The 14,626-nt window shown below is 49.8% G+C and overlaps 1 long non-coding RNA gene across 1 annotated transcript; it reads right to left on the reverse strand.

Moving 5' to 3' along the window:
• Window positions 1–12,988: 12,988 nt before the first annotated feature.
• Window positions 12,989–14,179, reverse strand: LOC120701179. Its single transcript, XR_005685994.1, has 2 exons — window positions 13,891–14,179; window positions 12,989–13,218 (listed from the first exon to the last, which is right to left on the reverse strand). It is a non-coding gene; the product is annotated as an uncharacterized LOC120701179 (long non-coding RNA).
• Window positions 14,180–14,626: the final 447 nt, after the last annotated feature.

The following is a 14,626-nucleotide window of genomic DNA, read 5'->3' on the forward strand; positions in this document are numbered from 1 at the left end:
GTGTGAGTGTTCACACTTAAAAGAACCCTGTAGGCTATAGCAATGCTAGAGTTTATTCAGGGCCCTCTTTGGTAATTGGGTTATCGTGGCAGCAAGCTACACGCCGCACGCTCCTCCATCAGCTTCATCAAAATTGAGTTTTTGTTGCAAGGGATGTACGGTACTACCCTAGAAATTCTGTAGCTAATTGGACAAAGAGTTTTCCAACCTATGTATTTGCTTGCTCTGCTTCAAAGTTCTCAGTTCAGACTTCAGAGATAGAAGCAAGACTAGTAACAGGTGTCATGTTATAACTAGCTAAACATGTCCGATTTAGTTTTGAGCCTAAAAAATTGAAAAGTGTGGGACCAAAGCCGGCGACCAGAGGTGGGGTGAATGGGGAGCCGATCAAAATTTCGTCGAAAATTGAATTGTCGGCCTATATCCCAAAACCACCGCAGACCCTCGAGCTTAGGTCAGCGAGAATAGCTATGAACGAGCTATCTCGAAGCAAAAGACCCGAGTTGCAAAGCGGAAGCAAAAACGAGAGGAACTTCTCAAATCGAATCTGCTCAGACACAGACCGGTCTGACTGGTATAGAAGATCGGTCTGACCGGTCAAGCAGTTCAAACACAGGCAGACCGGTCTGACCGGTCTCGCCAACCGGTCTGACCGGTAGCGACTAGAAAACCCCGAAAATTCAGTTCCAAAATCGTGAATCGAGAGCAAATCACGTCCAAATTGGATGAAACTTGGAGGATAGCTTCGTTCCTACCCCCAAAAGTATATCCCCAAGAAATCTCACCCTAAAGATATCCATAGCACGAGAATTTCGGGATGAGATCAAAGGGGGTGGGGTTTTCTCTAGTCTCCAAGAGATCGAATTTGAACGAGCTAGTGATTCCAGAGGGTTCAAGAACAAAGTAGAGGCATGGGAATCACAACAAAGAACTCGTGGACTCCTCACAATCAAGTGTACCAAAAACGAAATCGAAATTTCATCAAACAAGGCACAAAACGAGGAGATGGATTGATTCAAACCGCCTAGAGGGCACAAGGAGGTTAGGGCCTCCTTTCCCAATCAAATCCACAAGAGTTCTCACACAAACAACATTCAAATCTACCCTAAAGAGATGAACAGGGGGAGAGGAACACAGGGGCGGCGGCCTGGAGAACAGAACAATTCACGGACACAATACAAAAGCCGCTCTTGACCTAACACAAGTGAAGGGGTATTTATACCCGTGGGACCGGTCAGACCGGTACGCTGGACCGGTCAGACCGGTACGCTGGACCGGTCAGACCGGTCGGTTAGACCGGTCAGACCGGTGCCAGGGACCGGTTAGACCGGTTGGCCTGCAGCAACCCCTGTACACGATCTCATCCGACGGCCGAGGTTCTTTCTTCGGAACGAAGTCTTTTCCACGATGCCGCCGTCTTGATGAAGATCCAGTTCGCGGTTTTGGAGGGTCCGCGAAACCCGGGTAAGTGGCCGGTTTTGAGAAAACCGCCAAAACCTCACGCGCGGGAAGATTCCCGCCTCCACGCCGTGGCCCTAGACGCCGTTCCCGCCTCGGCCTTCTGACGGCCCTAGACGCCGCCCGACGCCCATCACCTCCTCGCCCGCAGCGAGGCCCTAGACGCCGTCGACGCCCGTCGCCTCCGTCAGTCCCGAGACCGACGCCCGTGCCTCCACGACTTGGCGTCTTCAACCGCCGTCCGCCTCCTTGGTTTTGTGGCGCAAACCAAGAAACCCGCCTTCCGTCGCCGCTTGCGCCCTCGATCCAGGAGTGGACGCCACAGCTGCCGCCCGGTCCGAGCTCCGGTCCCGGCTGCCCTTCACCGCCGTCCACCGCACGGGCCATCGGCCACAGCACCTCCACGACAACTCCCCGTCGACACTCGACGCCCGTGTACCTACAATCCAAAGACCAAGTGCACGATCACACCGCACGGTTGACAATTCACTCATCACAGGCAGGGTAGAGTACTCACATTCCTCAATCTCCCCCTTGATGAGTGCATTGTCAACACACCACAAACGAACCAAGAGAAGTGAAACCAGAAAAGAACAAAAGAAGCACAAGCAAGTGACAAAAGGCTCAGAAAGGCAGGAACAGTCACTTACTCAAGCAAAGCAAAATCCATCCCCTAAGACAAGGGCAAAAGCTCGACGCAATCGATCAAAAGCCAAAACATGACTCCTCAAAGGCAGAGGTAATGCTCGACACAGTCATGCAAGAAGCAGAGGGAAAACGAGGAAAACCAGGAGCCAAAACCAAAGCAGAAACTCCCCAAGCAAAGTTTTTCCCTCTCACAAGTGCAACTCTCCCAAAATGATGCACTCTCAAAAGCCCTGTGCATAACAAGTTTTTCGAAAATCAAACAAGTCTCCCCCCTTGTTCGATCAATTCTCTCAAAATTCTCCCCCTTGTTGGCATATGCACACATCAAGTCTAAAAAGACCTAAAGCTCCCCCTGAAGCTGAAACTCCCCCTGAACAGATGCTATGCAATGAATGCAATGCAGGAGGTGTAAGTGAAAGCATTCAGGGATACAAGGATATGAGCAACATCTAGTCACAAGCACGTGTGTATACATAAACAAGACCTGCATCTAGCTCAACAGGGTATATCATATCAGTCTAGAGCTAGGCAAGTTCAGTTTATGAGAAATAAAAGCATCACCCATGATCTAGCACTAACAAGTAGGGAATGAAAAGCAGTGCTACTCATACTCATACAGGTGAGCCAAATCAGCCAAAACAAGTTGCCAACATTCATTTTTCAATCAATTTTTATATCAAGCAATTCTAAGTGCCAGGGGTTGAAAGCTTGTCATGCTTTACTTAGCAACGAGGCCAAGCCTATGCCAAAAGATAATCAGAAGCTTAAAGCACTCGTTTCAGTCATGCACAGCCTTGCCCGGGTTTTCACAAGTGCAAAGTGAGCCGACCCGAAAGCTCGATCAGTGCGACAAGCAATCCCACCTGGATCTTTTCCATCCATTTCCAGAACAGTTCAAGCAATTTTATCAGATTTAGATCATTTCAAATATGAATTGCTGAACGAAAGGTCACACTAGCATGAATAAGATAGCAAAGCATATCAACACGCCCTAACATGCTAGTAGCCAAGACATGGTGATCATGTTTTCAGATTTTCAAATCAAAATAGCTTAACTCAGATGATGTCATATACACAGTGGAGCAAGCTATACATGATCAAGTTTATCAACTCACATTAGCAGGCACTAGAAGATCATAGCAATGTATACAAGAATGCTAGTGCAAGTGAGACAATGCAAAATGCAAACATGTACAATGCATATGCACAATGCAACTACCAAACCTAGAAAACAAAGAGAAGAAAATAAAAATCTACAAAGCTAACCAAAGAAAAGTCAGCAATCAAAAGGGGTAACAAACCCCAAGCTCCCCTTGCAAGCGAGCAAAGGTGTCCTGCTCTAGCGGTTTGGTGAGGATATCTGCGGTTTGCCTCTCTGAAGGGACATGGACCAGGTCTATGTGTCCTCTCTCATGGTTGTCTCGCAGGAAATGGAATCGGATGTCTATGTGCTTGGTTCTGGAGTGTAGGACATGGTTCTTTGCAATGCTAATAGCTGACATGTTGTCTACAAAGATGGGAACCCTACCGAAACTCAAGCCATAATCCTGCAAGGTTTGTCTCATCCATAGGATCTGGGAGCAGCAACTAGCAGCGGCAACATACTCAGCTTTTGTGGAAGAAAGCGCTACACTAGTCTGCTTGCGAGAGGACCAAGACACCAAAGATGTACCGAGAAATTGACAAGTGCCGGATGTCGACTTGCGATCCAACCGACACCCACCGAAATCGGCATCAGAAAAGCCCACCAAAATCAGAGAAGAATCCGTAGAATACCAAAGACCAAATTCAGGGGTGAATTTCAGATACCTGAAGATGCGTTTCACCACCTGCCTGTGGGAGGTGCGCGGCGAAGCCTGATACCGCGCGCAGAGGCAGACGCCGAACTGGATGTCCGGTCGCGTCGCCGTCAGGTACAGGAGAGAGCCGATCATGCTCCTGTACTCCTTCTGATCCACCGCCTCGCCGTCCAAGTCCTCATCAAGCGCCGTAGATGTGCTGATCGGAGTCAGCTGAGGAGACAAGTCACTCATGTCGAACTTCCGCAGCAAGTCTCTGGTGTACTTGGCTTGATGGACAAAAGTGCCCTGAGGAGTTTGCTTGATCTGCAGCCCGAGGAAGAACTGCAACTCACCCATCATGCTCATCTCGAACTCCCTGGACATCTGCTCAGAAAACTTGGAGACAAGAGCGTGAGAAGAGCCACCAAAGATAATATCATCCACGTATATCTGAACCAAAAGAAAATCAGTGCCAGATCGCATGAGAAACAAAGTTTTATCAACACATCCCATTCTAAAGCCCTGAGCCTGCAAAAAGGTTTTCAATCTATCATACCAAGCTCTAGGTGCCTGTTTCAAACCGTAAAAAGCTTTCTGAAGTTTATAAACACGGTTTGGAAACTTGGGATTTTCGAAACCAGGGGGTTGCTTCACATAAACTTCTTCTTCAATAAAACCATTCAAAGGCAGATTTAACATCCATTTGGAAAACCTTAAAACCCTTGGAAGCAGCAAATGCAAGAAAGATTCGAATAGCTTCCAATCGAGCAACAGGGGCAAAAGTTTCCTCAAAATCAATACCCTCTTTTTGGCAAAATCCCTAGGCAACAAGACGAGCCTTGTTTCGAACAACCAAACCATCCTCAGCCTGCTTGTTTTTGAAAACCCACTTCGTTCCGATGGGATTACAAGCAGGTGGAGGCTCGACCAAAACCCAAACTTGGTTTCTTTCAAAATTTTCAAGTTCCTCATGCATGGCATTGACCCAATTAGAATCAGAAAGAGCGTGTCCAATATCTTTGGTCTCAAAAGTGTCAACAAACGCTGAATGAGCAAAGCCAGCGATACTTGTTACCTTGGACCTGGTGACTCGCTCGTTGAGATCACCTAGCATCTGTTGAGGTGGATGGCAGCGCTGAATGTGTCGCGGTGCTTCCCGTGTCGAAGTCGCCTCCTCCTCAACCAAAGCTGGTGTCTCCTCAGGTGCAGCTGGTGAAGCCTGAGTCACCTCCTCGAACAGCCCCCGGAAAGTAGACGTAGTCGGGTCGGGGCCGTCGTCATCATCCGAGCTCGTGGCAGAGATAGCTGGGTCCACAGCACGCGTGGTAGCCTCAGCGTCGCCATCTGCAGCTTCTTCCTCCTCATCTTCAAAGATGGAGGTGCCGAGCTCATCATCTCCTGCAACTTCAAAGACAGAAGAATTGCACGGTGCAGTCTCGTCGAAAGTGACTTCACAGGTCTCTCTGACGATGTTAGTATCAATAATCAGCACACGGTACACTCTAGAGTGAAAAGCATAACCGAGAAAAATACCATCAGACGAGCGAGACTCAAACTTATCAATATTTCCATCTTTCAGCACAAAGCACCGGCAACCGAAAACTCTGAGATGGTCAACACGGGGCTGGCGTCCAAACCGCAACTCATAAGAAGTCCTGTGCATGAAAGCACGCAAGAAAATGCGGTTGGACACGTAACAAGCGGTGTTAACCGCCTCAGCCCAGTATTTGCGAGGAGTCCTATGCTCATCGAGCATCGTCCTCGCCATCTCAACCAGCGTCCGATTCTTCCGCTCTACAACTCCATTCTGCTGTGGAGTGTAGGGAGAAGAATACTGATGTTCAAGCCCTTGATCACTGCAAAAGGCGTCAAAACGAGCGTTTTTGAATTCTGTGCCATTATCACTGCGAATCGCTCGCATGGCCTGGGGTAGCTCGTTTTTCAACCTCAAGATCAAGTCTCGAACAAACTCGAAAGCCTTATCCTTGGTTCTCATGAAAAAGACCCAAAAATAGCGAGAAAAGTCGTCCACAATCACAAGCACGTACAACTTCCCACCAACAGACATCACCCTAGAAGGACCAACTGTGTCCAAGTGTAGCAACTCTCCAGGGTGAGCGGTCATCACCTGATTAACAGGCGGATGAGAAGCGGCAATCATGTTCCCGTGGCGACACGGATGGAAAACAAGGTCCTTTTCATACTTCAACTTGGGCAATCCTCGGATCAGGCCAAGTGAGCTCAGTCTTGACAACAAATCGAAGCTCAAATGTCCAAGTCTCCTATGCCACTTTCACAAATCAGAAGAAGGACCAGCCATCAAGCAATGAGAAGGGCCAAAAGGAGTTCCAGAGAAGTCAACCAAGAAAACTCGATCGCGAGGTGTAATTAGGCAAACCAAATCTCCTCTGGAATCAAGAACACGCGAACAACCCTCATTAAAGTGAACCTCAAACCCCTCGTCAAGAAATTGTGAAACAGAGAGCAAATTAAAACCAAGGTTCGAAACCAAAGCAACTTCTCTCAGAATAAAGCGATCAGAAACCCGAACAGCGCCAAGTCCACGTACCTTTCCTCTTCCATTATCCCCGAACACAATGTACTCCTTTGAGCGCATCGGGGTGAGGCTGGAGAACCATTTGTCATTCCCGGTCATGTGGCGCGAACAACCGGAGTCCATGATCCACCTGTTCTCCAAGCCTCCGACCTGCACATCAGTAGTGAGACAAAGGATGAGCAAATGTCTCAACACTGGGGTTAGCAAAGTGAGAAGCAAACCAGTGTCGAGCCATTTGCTCTACAGAAGGGTTAGCAAAACTAGACAAAGCGTATCCCCCGTCCCGTCTACCGCGTGACTGACGAACACTACCGCGAGGAAAGCGTGGAGCCTCAAAACCTCCTCCAAAGCCTCGGTCCCGTGGTCCATAGCCGTACCTAAAACGACCAGGAGCACGACCGGCCAAGCGACCACCCACTGGAGCACGGTAACCACTACCGTCTCCCTGACCTCCACCTACACGGCGCGCCCTAGCATCTCGCCTATCACCACACCGAGAAGGACCATGCACCCGAGCAGAGTACATGTCCGCATTCCGTCTCTCCTGCTCTCCCCTCACAACCCGCTTCCTCCTGAAGCAAAACTCCCCCAGGTGACCTTCCCTGTCACAGAACTCACAGTGATACCTCACCTCACGCTTGGGAGGTGGAGGCCTAGCCTGCGGACGGGGAGGAGCGGCCCTCTTCTTCTGGGCAACCTGGGCTGTGGCAGCAGGGATCGTGTCGAGGGGGTTCCTCAGCGCATTGGGCTTTGGAACCCAAACCTGCTTCTGCGGAGGTGCTTTCGGTGGTTCTTTAAGCACACCATCCGCGGGGTCAACAAGCGAAGGCTGCGTGCTTGTGCTAGCAGTGTTTCCAGCAACCTTGCCAATCTTACCATACAACCTGTCAAAGTCTGACTTCGTGTATGTGTAACCGACCCCAAATCCATCACCACGCTTGAACTGCTTAATCATCATGTCCAACTGCGGCTCACTGCTAGAAACCCAACTCAGAATCGCCCTAAGGTATGTGTTCTCATTCTCCAAGTTGGCTTTCTCTACCGCAAGACTATCTAAATCAACAATCAAACCAGGGCAAACAGAGCAGTCAATAGGTGGGCTAGACTCTACGATCTTAGTCTTTCCAAAAGACTTGATCAAAGCATTCTTCTCCTCTAGCTCCAACCTAAGCATGGGACAAAGCTTACAAGCGCCAAGCAAAGCAGGCATAGATCTAAGCTCCTCTAGTTCACAAACAATAGTAGCTAACTTAGACTGCAAAGAAGCTAGATCAGACTTGAAGATAGGACACTCATCGCATTCAAGCACATCACTAACAATGGGAGCGTCCTTGACAAGTTCAAGCTCATGCTTGGCCTTGGCTAGCTCGTGAGACACGTCAGAAAGCGAAGTCTTAGCAACATCTAAGTTCGCGACGTTCTCATCATGCTTGGCACGGAGAGCAACAAGATCATTCATGTGAGATATGCAGCCAGCACACTCATCCTCACTAGATTTCTCCCTAGCACAAGCCAGCTCAGCCCTAAGCTTTCTATGCTCTCTGGCTGCTTCCTTAAGCAGCCTCTTCTGGTTGTCGAGAGCGGCGTACAACTCTTTAACCTCTGTATCAAGCAGGTCGATCGTGGAGTTTACCTCTGAATCACTCTCGGATCCAGGAGAAGAGCCGGAGTGCATCGGTGTAGCATGTCCACCCGAAGACGCACGAGCACCATTGGCTTCGCCCGCCATGGTGCAGAAGCTCTTGCGCCGACCGGCCGCCAAGCAAAGGCCGATGAAGCCGGTGGCTTCCTTGTCCCGCTTCTTCCTCTTCTTGTCGTCATTGTCGGAGGTCGGTGAAGAAGAGCGGTCGGTGTCGGAGCTCTTATCGAGGTCGCTGAGTTGCGCCAGGAAGGCCTTCTCCCGCTTCTTGGCCTTGTACTGGAAGTGCTTCTTGAGCGACTCCTTGTCAAAGCGTCCTCCCCGGTCACGACTGCGGTGCTTGTGGCGCCGAAACTCCTTGTTGGAGCCTCCCTCGTTGCGGTCACGGTGGCGGTAGTAGTCGAAGGAGTTGTTCTGGCCACCGCCGGACTTCTTGGGGCAATCGGCGACGAAGTGGTTCAGATCGCCGCAGTTGTAGCACCCGGGGTTCTTCTTCCTCTGCCTGTTGTGGTAGACGCACTGGAACTTGCTGATGAGGAGGCACAAGTCGTCGTCGCCCAGCGTCTCCAGCTGCTCTTCTGAAACAGAAGGCAAAGAGTCAAGAGAAAAGCCAAGAGCAGAGTTAGCGTTAGAGCCCGATCCAACACCTGGGCCAGTCACAAGAGCGACGCTCTTGGAAGGAGGGGCACGAGGAGGTTAGGGCCTCCTTTCCCAATCAAATCCACAAGAGTTCTCACACAAACAACATTCAAATCCACTCTAAAGAGATGAACAGGGGGAGAGGAACACAGGGGCGGCGGCCTGGAGAACAGAACAATTCACGGACACAATACAAAAGCCGCTCTTGACCTAACACAAGTGAAGGGGTATTTATACCCGCGGGACCGGTCAGACCGGTACACTGGACCGGTCAGACCGGTTGGTTAGACCGGTCAGACAGGTGCCAGGGACCAGTCAGACCGGTTGGCCTGCAGCACCCCCTGTACACGATCTCATCCGACGGCCGAGGTTCTTTCTTCGGAACAAAGTCTTCTCCACGATGCCGCCGTCTTGATGAAGATCCAGTCCGCAGTTTTGGAGGGTCCGCGAAACCCGGGTAAGTGGCCGGTTTTGAGAAAACGGCCAAAACCTCACGCGTGGGAAGATTCCCGCCTCCACGCCGTGGCCCTAGACGCCGTTCCCGCCTCGGCCTTCTGACGGCCCTAGACGCCGCCCGACGCCCATCACCTCCTCGCCCGCAGCGAGGCCCTAGACACCGTCGACACCCGTCGCCTCCGTTAGTCCCGAGACCGACGCCCGTGCCTCCACGACTTGGCGTCTTCAACCGCTGTCCGCCTCCTTGGTTTTGTGGCGCAAACCATGAAACCCGCCTTCCGTCGCCGCTTGCGCCCTCGATCCAGGAGTGGACGCCACAGCTGCCGCCCGGTTCGAGCTCCAGTCCCGGCTGCCCTTCACTGTCGTCCACCGCACGGTCCATCGGCCACAGCACCTCCACGGCAACTCCCCATCGACACTCGACGCCTGTGTACCTACAATCCAAAGACCAAGCGCACGATCACACTGCACGGTTGACAATTCACTCATCACAGGCAGGGTAGAGTACTCACATTCCTCAAAAAGACACTTATTCTACATTCATGTGCTTTCATGACTGTTTAGTCAGTGAGACGATATGGCTGCCGCTGTTTTGCTGATTATGTGCATTCACTTGAAGGATTTTTCAGATAAAGCTGTTGGTTACTAATCCTACTCCCCTATCGAAGCGAAGCTCATGATGAACCAGATTTAACAAATAATGCACTTGTTTGCTTTGACATCTGTAGGCCATTCCAGGGATGCTTCTAGCCCTTGTACTCTTCTTCGACAACCGGAAGCACAAAGATGCGAATGTTCCATCGGACGTGTCTCCTTCAAAGCTTCGAAACAATGTGTGGTATGCCCTAACAGGGTATGGTGTAGGCTTGGTAGCTGCTGGCATCTTGTCTCAGTCTCCCCAGCCTGTCTTACTCTACCTAGTAAATGTTGCCTGGTTATACAGTGTAAGGAACATGGCACCTTTTATGCCATTTCGAGTGATTTTGGTGATCGAATGACAACACAACACTTGGACTAATATGATTGTTAAGATGACTATTCTCAGACGTTTAGGTTCAAGTGATGACAAAGAGAAAGAAAAGATAGGCGTAGCAAGGCCCGAAGGGCCACCCCTACGGAAAGCTCTTCGGTCAGTAGCACCGGAAGAACCGACGAAGGAAGCATCGGTGCATCCGATGGTTGTCGGAAGAACCGACGCCATGGCAGAAGGGAATCAAAGCCAAGTCAACTTATGGGCACCGGATGAACCGACGGGTCAAAAAGGGGCATCGGTGCATTGGGTGTCCTATGTTCCAGAGACGATGTCAAGAGCCCAAGAGAAGATTCTTCAGCACCGGTTCAACCGACGGTACATCGGAGTATTGCGTCGGTGCAATGACGTCAGTGCCCAGGAGAAGATTCTTAAGCACCGGATGAACCGGTGATGCATCGGTACAAAGCATCGGTTCAACCGGTGATCACTGCGTCAGCTGTCAGGAGTTCAACGGCTACTTCGGGTTATGAGTGACCGGAAGAACCGACGCTACCTCAGCCAGAGGCATCGGTTCTTCCGGTGATACGCAGATTTTCAGCTCACCATTGGTGCAACAACTACAAGACTTGGTGGCCTATATATACACCTCACCCCGGCCATTTGAAGTTTGCTAGAGTTGCTGGACATCCCACACACACCCAAGAACATCTCCAAGCCATACAAAAGCATCAAGATCATATCCTTAGCCCTTAGCACACTTTGAGAGTATTGTGTAAAGGTTAGCTCTTAGTGAGTGTGATTGCAAGGCCTGGAGCCTTTGTGCTGTGGTTCTCTAGTGAACCAAAACAAGAGCTTGGTGCGCCGGCACCTTGGAGCGTGAAGCTCGCCGGCAACGTCATCGACCCTCCGACTTGGTGTGGAGCGGCGACGACATCTTTGTGCGGGGGACGTGGAGACCCCCATCCTTTGTGGAGAAGCTCCTTAGTGGAACCCGGGGCCAAGGTGACCGTGATTGTGTTCACGGAAGAGACTTGGTGGCCGAGTAGCAATACTCTTAGTGAGTGCTACAACAACATAGATGTAGGTGTGCCTTTGTGGCTAACCGAACCACGGGATAAACACCTGCGTCAAGAGTTTGCTATCTCCTACCCCGCTCTTTAAACTTCCGCATTTATTCATGCAACCTTTGTGCCTTTACTTTCATAGAGTAGTTTCTTGTTAGGAAAGGATATAGGGTGCATAACTCTTTTGGGATAGGGGTTTCACACTAGAACAACCTAGTTGCACATCTAGATAGCTTATTTTAGTTTAAGTTTTGTGCAAACTAGTTGGAGCCATAGGTCAAAGTTTTTATTAGTGCCTAATTCACCCCCTCCCCCTCTTAGGCTAGAGCACCCGATCCTTACATACAGTCAAATTTCAGAAATCAATACCATTTTTGTTGTGCTGAACTGTGCTTCTCAGACTTGCTCAAATGCATCACTTAGCATTGAGCATTGATTAATCCATTAAGATGAGAGTTAACACGTGTCTGTCTCTCGACACGCCATGTGTTAATCCACATCTTAGAGACACTTAATCAACACAATTCACCTAAAACGACCGCAAATCCGGTAGTCCCGGTACGTGTTTGTCACATGGCCAGAATTAAGCACACGTACTGTTATACAAGCACGTATATTGCCAATGATCCACAAAGAGCAGTTTTACACATTTAATATTACAAGTTCGATATAGGTGGGTTCAAACTTTCTTTACAAGCCCTGGGCTCACGAAAGACATTTTAAACAGAAACTCAGAGTTTATTGAATTTACATGCTCTCACGGAGTTCGATTACGATAAAAACATACTTAAGATGATGATGCCTTGCTTAAGGACATCACCACAGCCGCAATGACCTACTCCTCCCCCGCATTGGGATCAGCGGGGTAGAAGTAGCCGAACACCACTTCCGGCTCACCTGCAATTAGGTTTAGAAAGCAACCTGAGTACAAAAGGTACTCGCAAGACTTACACGATTAAATAAACAAGGATCATGCAAAGTCTCAAGTAAAAGCTTTAAGGTTAAATATTTATTGCATAAGCATTAGCTCTCTACACTATCACCTATCAGAATTAATTAACATTGCCCAAACCCCCATTAAATTTTAGTTGATTAAGAGTATAGCATATAAAGTGCCACAAAGGTGCTATGAACCATTTCCATCATAACCGAAACTTTCTACGAAGAGTTCAACGGACAAAGAGCTTGCTCATAACCGAGAGCGCGAGGACCATGCGACTCACCCAACCAATCACGTCGGGCAAGTGGGTACTCACGTCAACCGTTCCCAACAAGGCTCAATCATTGAAATCTTCACACCTAGCTTACGCGTAGAGACTTAGTTTCCACCGGAGACATCTCTAAACTTTCCTACACATAGGTCCACCCAGAGACACCTCTAAGCCTCTCTGCATAGCCCTTAGCCACGTATCTAGGACTGCACATCAATGATCAAGTCAAAGAAGGTAATTGGCTTATCTGTACCATTATATTGGATATGTGGTAGCACGGAAAGGTGCTCAAAGCCGACGTCATCCACGGACGGTCCTTAAACGATCCAAGCGGACTTGCCCATGTGACTCCATTCACTAGGCCCAACTATTTCGCTCGAACCTCGAGGCTACCAAACCCTTAACAACCAAACCGAACCAGTGCGATCAAGGGTAACCGGTAAATATGATCCTCCAAATTATTCCTGTCTAGCGAGCAATATAAATAATCTAAGCAGGGCTAAGCATCTAGTCAGGTTAAGTAATTAACTGACTAACTAGTGCCAAGAACAAAGATAACAAATCAAGAAAGGATAATGCACGCAGATAGGTACAAGAATACAATACATACATACTATATATAACCCAACATTACCCGGTGAGATAACTAATTAAATCAGGTTAAATAGGAGCAAGGATTCATGCTTAGCTGCTTGCCTTGGTTAACTTCCAGCTCGACCACGATCGGGACTCCGGGTTCAGGCTCGATGAACTCGGCAGGCTCAACGGGTTCATTCTCCGACGGTTCAGTCACTATAATGCATGTATGAGATGCATGCATTAGTATGATGCGGTGACATAAAAATGACATGCTATAAATGAAACATGGATGAAATACTATGCAAAGGCACATGAACATAACACATGCGATGATGCACAAACGTAACACACGCGATGACAACGATCCCTATTGAACATGCGATCAACGAACTAGTGCGAGAATTAAGAAAAGAACTATTACAGCAAGCATAAATCATAAATTAAATTGAGCATGCAGAGGACATTACAAGGAACTCATGAAAATTGGATTTGTAGTAAAAGCATTTTTCTATAATTACTCATAAATATATTAATTTTCAGCTACTCTAAACAAGATAAATCAGAAAAGGCAAGCAAACTTAACTAAACAAATCCAAGAAAATTACCACAAATACTAGGCATGAATACAAAGCTAACCAAACTAGTTTCACCGTTTTATCACTTTCCAGCAAAAAGTTCTATATTAAATCGTTTTCAGACAGAGCATATGAAATCACACTAAAATCATAACAAACAGCAAGGAAACATATGAGCAAGCTGCACTACTAGAAAGAACATCTCATGAGGAACCTAACAAAATTTAGTTTGTATTTTTCTACGATTTACTACAATTTTTCAAAGTTTCAGCTAATTTATTGCAAACGAGCCCTTCGCAGCACTATTCACCTGAGTCATGGACTTTGCAAAAAGGCCCCTGCACTTCTTTCTATTGCTGCACGAGGTCCCTATGGAGGTCAGCGGCGGTCCGGGCCAAAATCCGGTGAGGTGGTGGCCCGCCGGCAACGATGGAGGGGTGGAGGAGCATGGGGGAAGCGAGGGCTACCTGGGGGTGTGCTCGGTCGGGGTCGGGAACAGCCGAAGGTGGGGACGCGGCGTGAGCAGCGGCTCGGTGGCGGTGCTGGCGGCGCTCCGGCGAGCTCGGGCGAGCGGGATCGACGGGGTCGGAGTGAGGAGCTTCAGGGGCGCGAGGGCAAGCGGGTTTGGGGATTGGTGGAGGTCGTCGTGGGCTCGAGTGGTGGCTCAGCGTGGAGAGGCGGGTGGCGGCCATGGCGGTGGCGTTCTCACCGGCGGCGAGGCAAAGCGGTGGTGGGGCGAGCTGGCGCAGCGGCCAGTAGGGCCAGGCGGAGCTGGGGGCGCGCCGGCATGGCACGGGGCGGGCGCGGCGCGGGCGCGGCGCAAGCGCGGCGGCCAAGCAGGGGCACGCGCGGCGCGACGGGCGGGCTCTGCGCCGCGGCAGCAGCGCAGGCAGCAGCAGCACAAGCGGGCGGTGCAGGTAGGCTCGGCCGGCAAGGCCATGGCGGCACCTGCGTGCGAGAGAGGCGATGGAGGGGGAGAGAGGTGCAGTAGTGAGCGGCAGCATGAGACGCGTGGCGCGTGCAGCGCTCTGGCGGTGCCGTGGCCA

Source organism: Panicum virgatum, chromosome 3K, assembly GCF_016808335.1.
Source record: "Panicum virgatum strain AP13 chromosome 3K, P.virgatum_v5, whole genome shotgun sequence".
Taxonomy (NCBI): Eukaryota; Viridiplantae; Streptophyta; class Magnoliopsida; order Poales; family Poaceae; genus Panicum; species Panicum virgatum.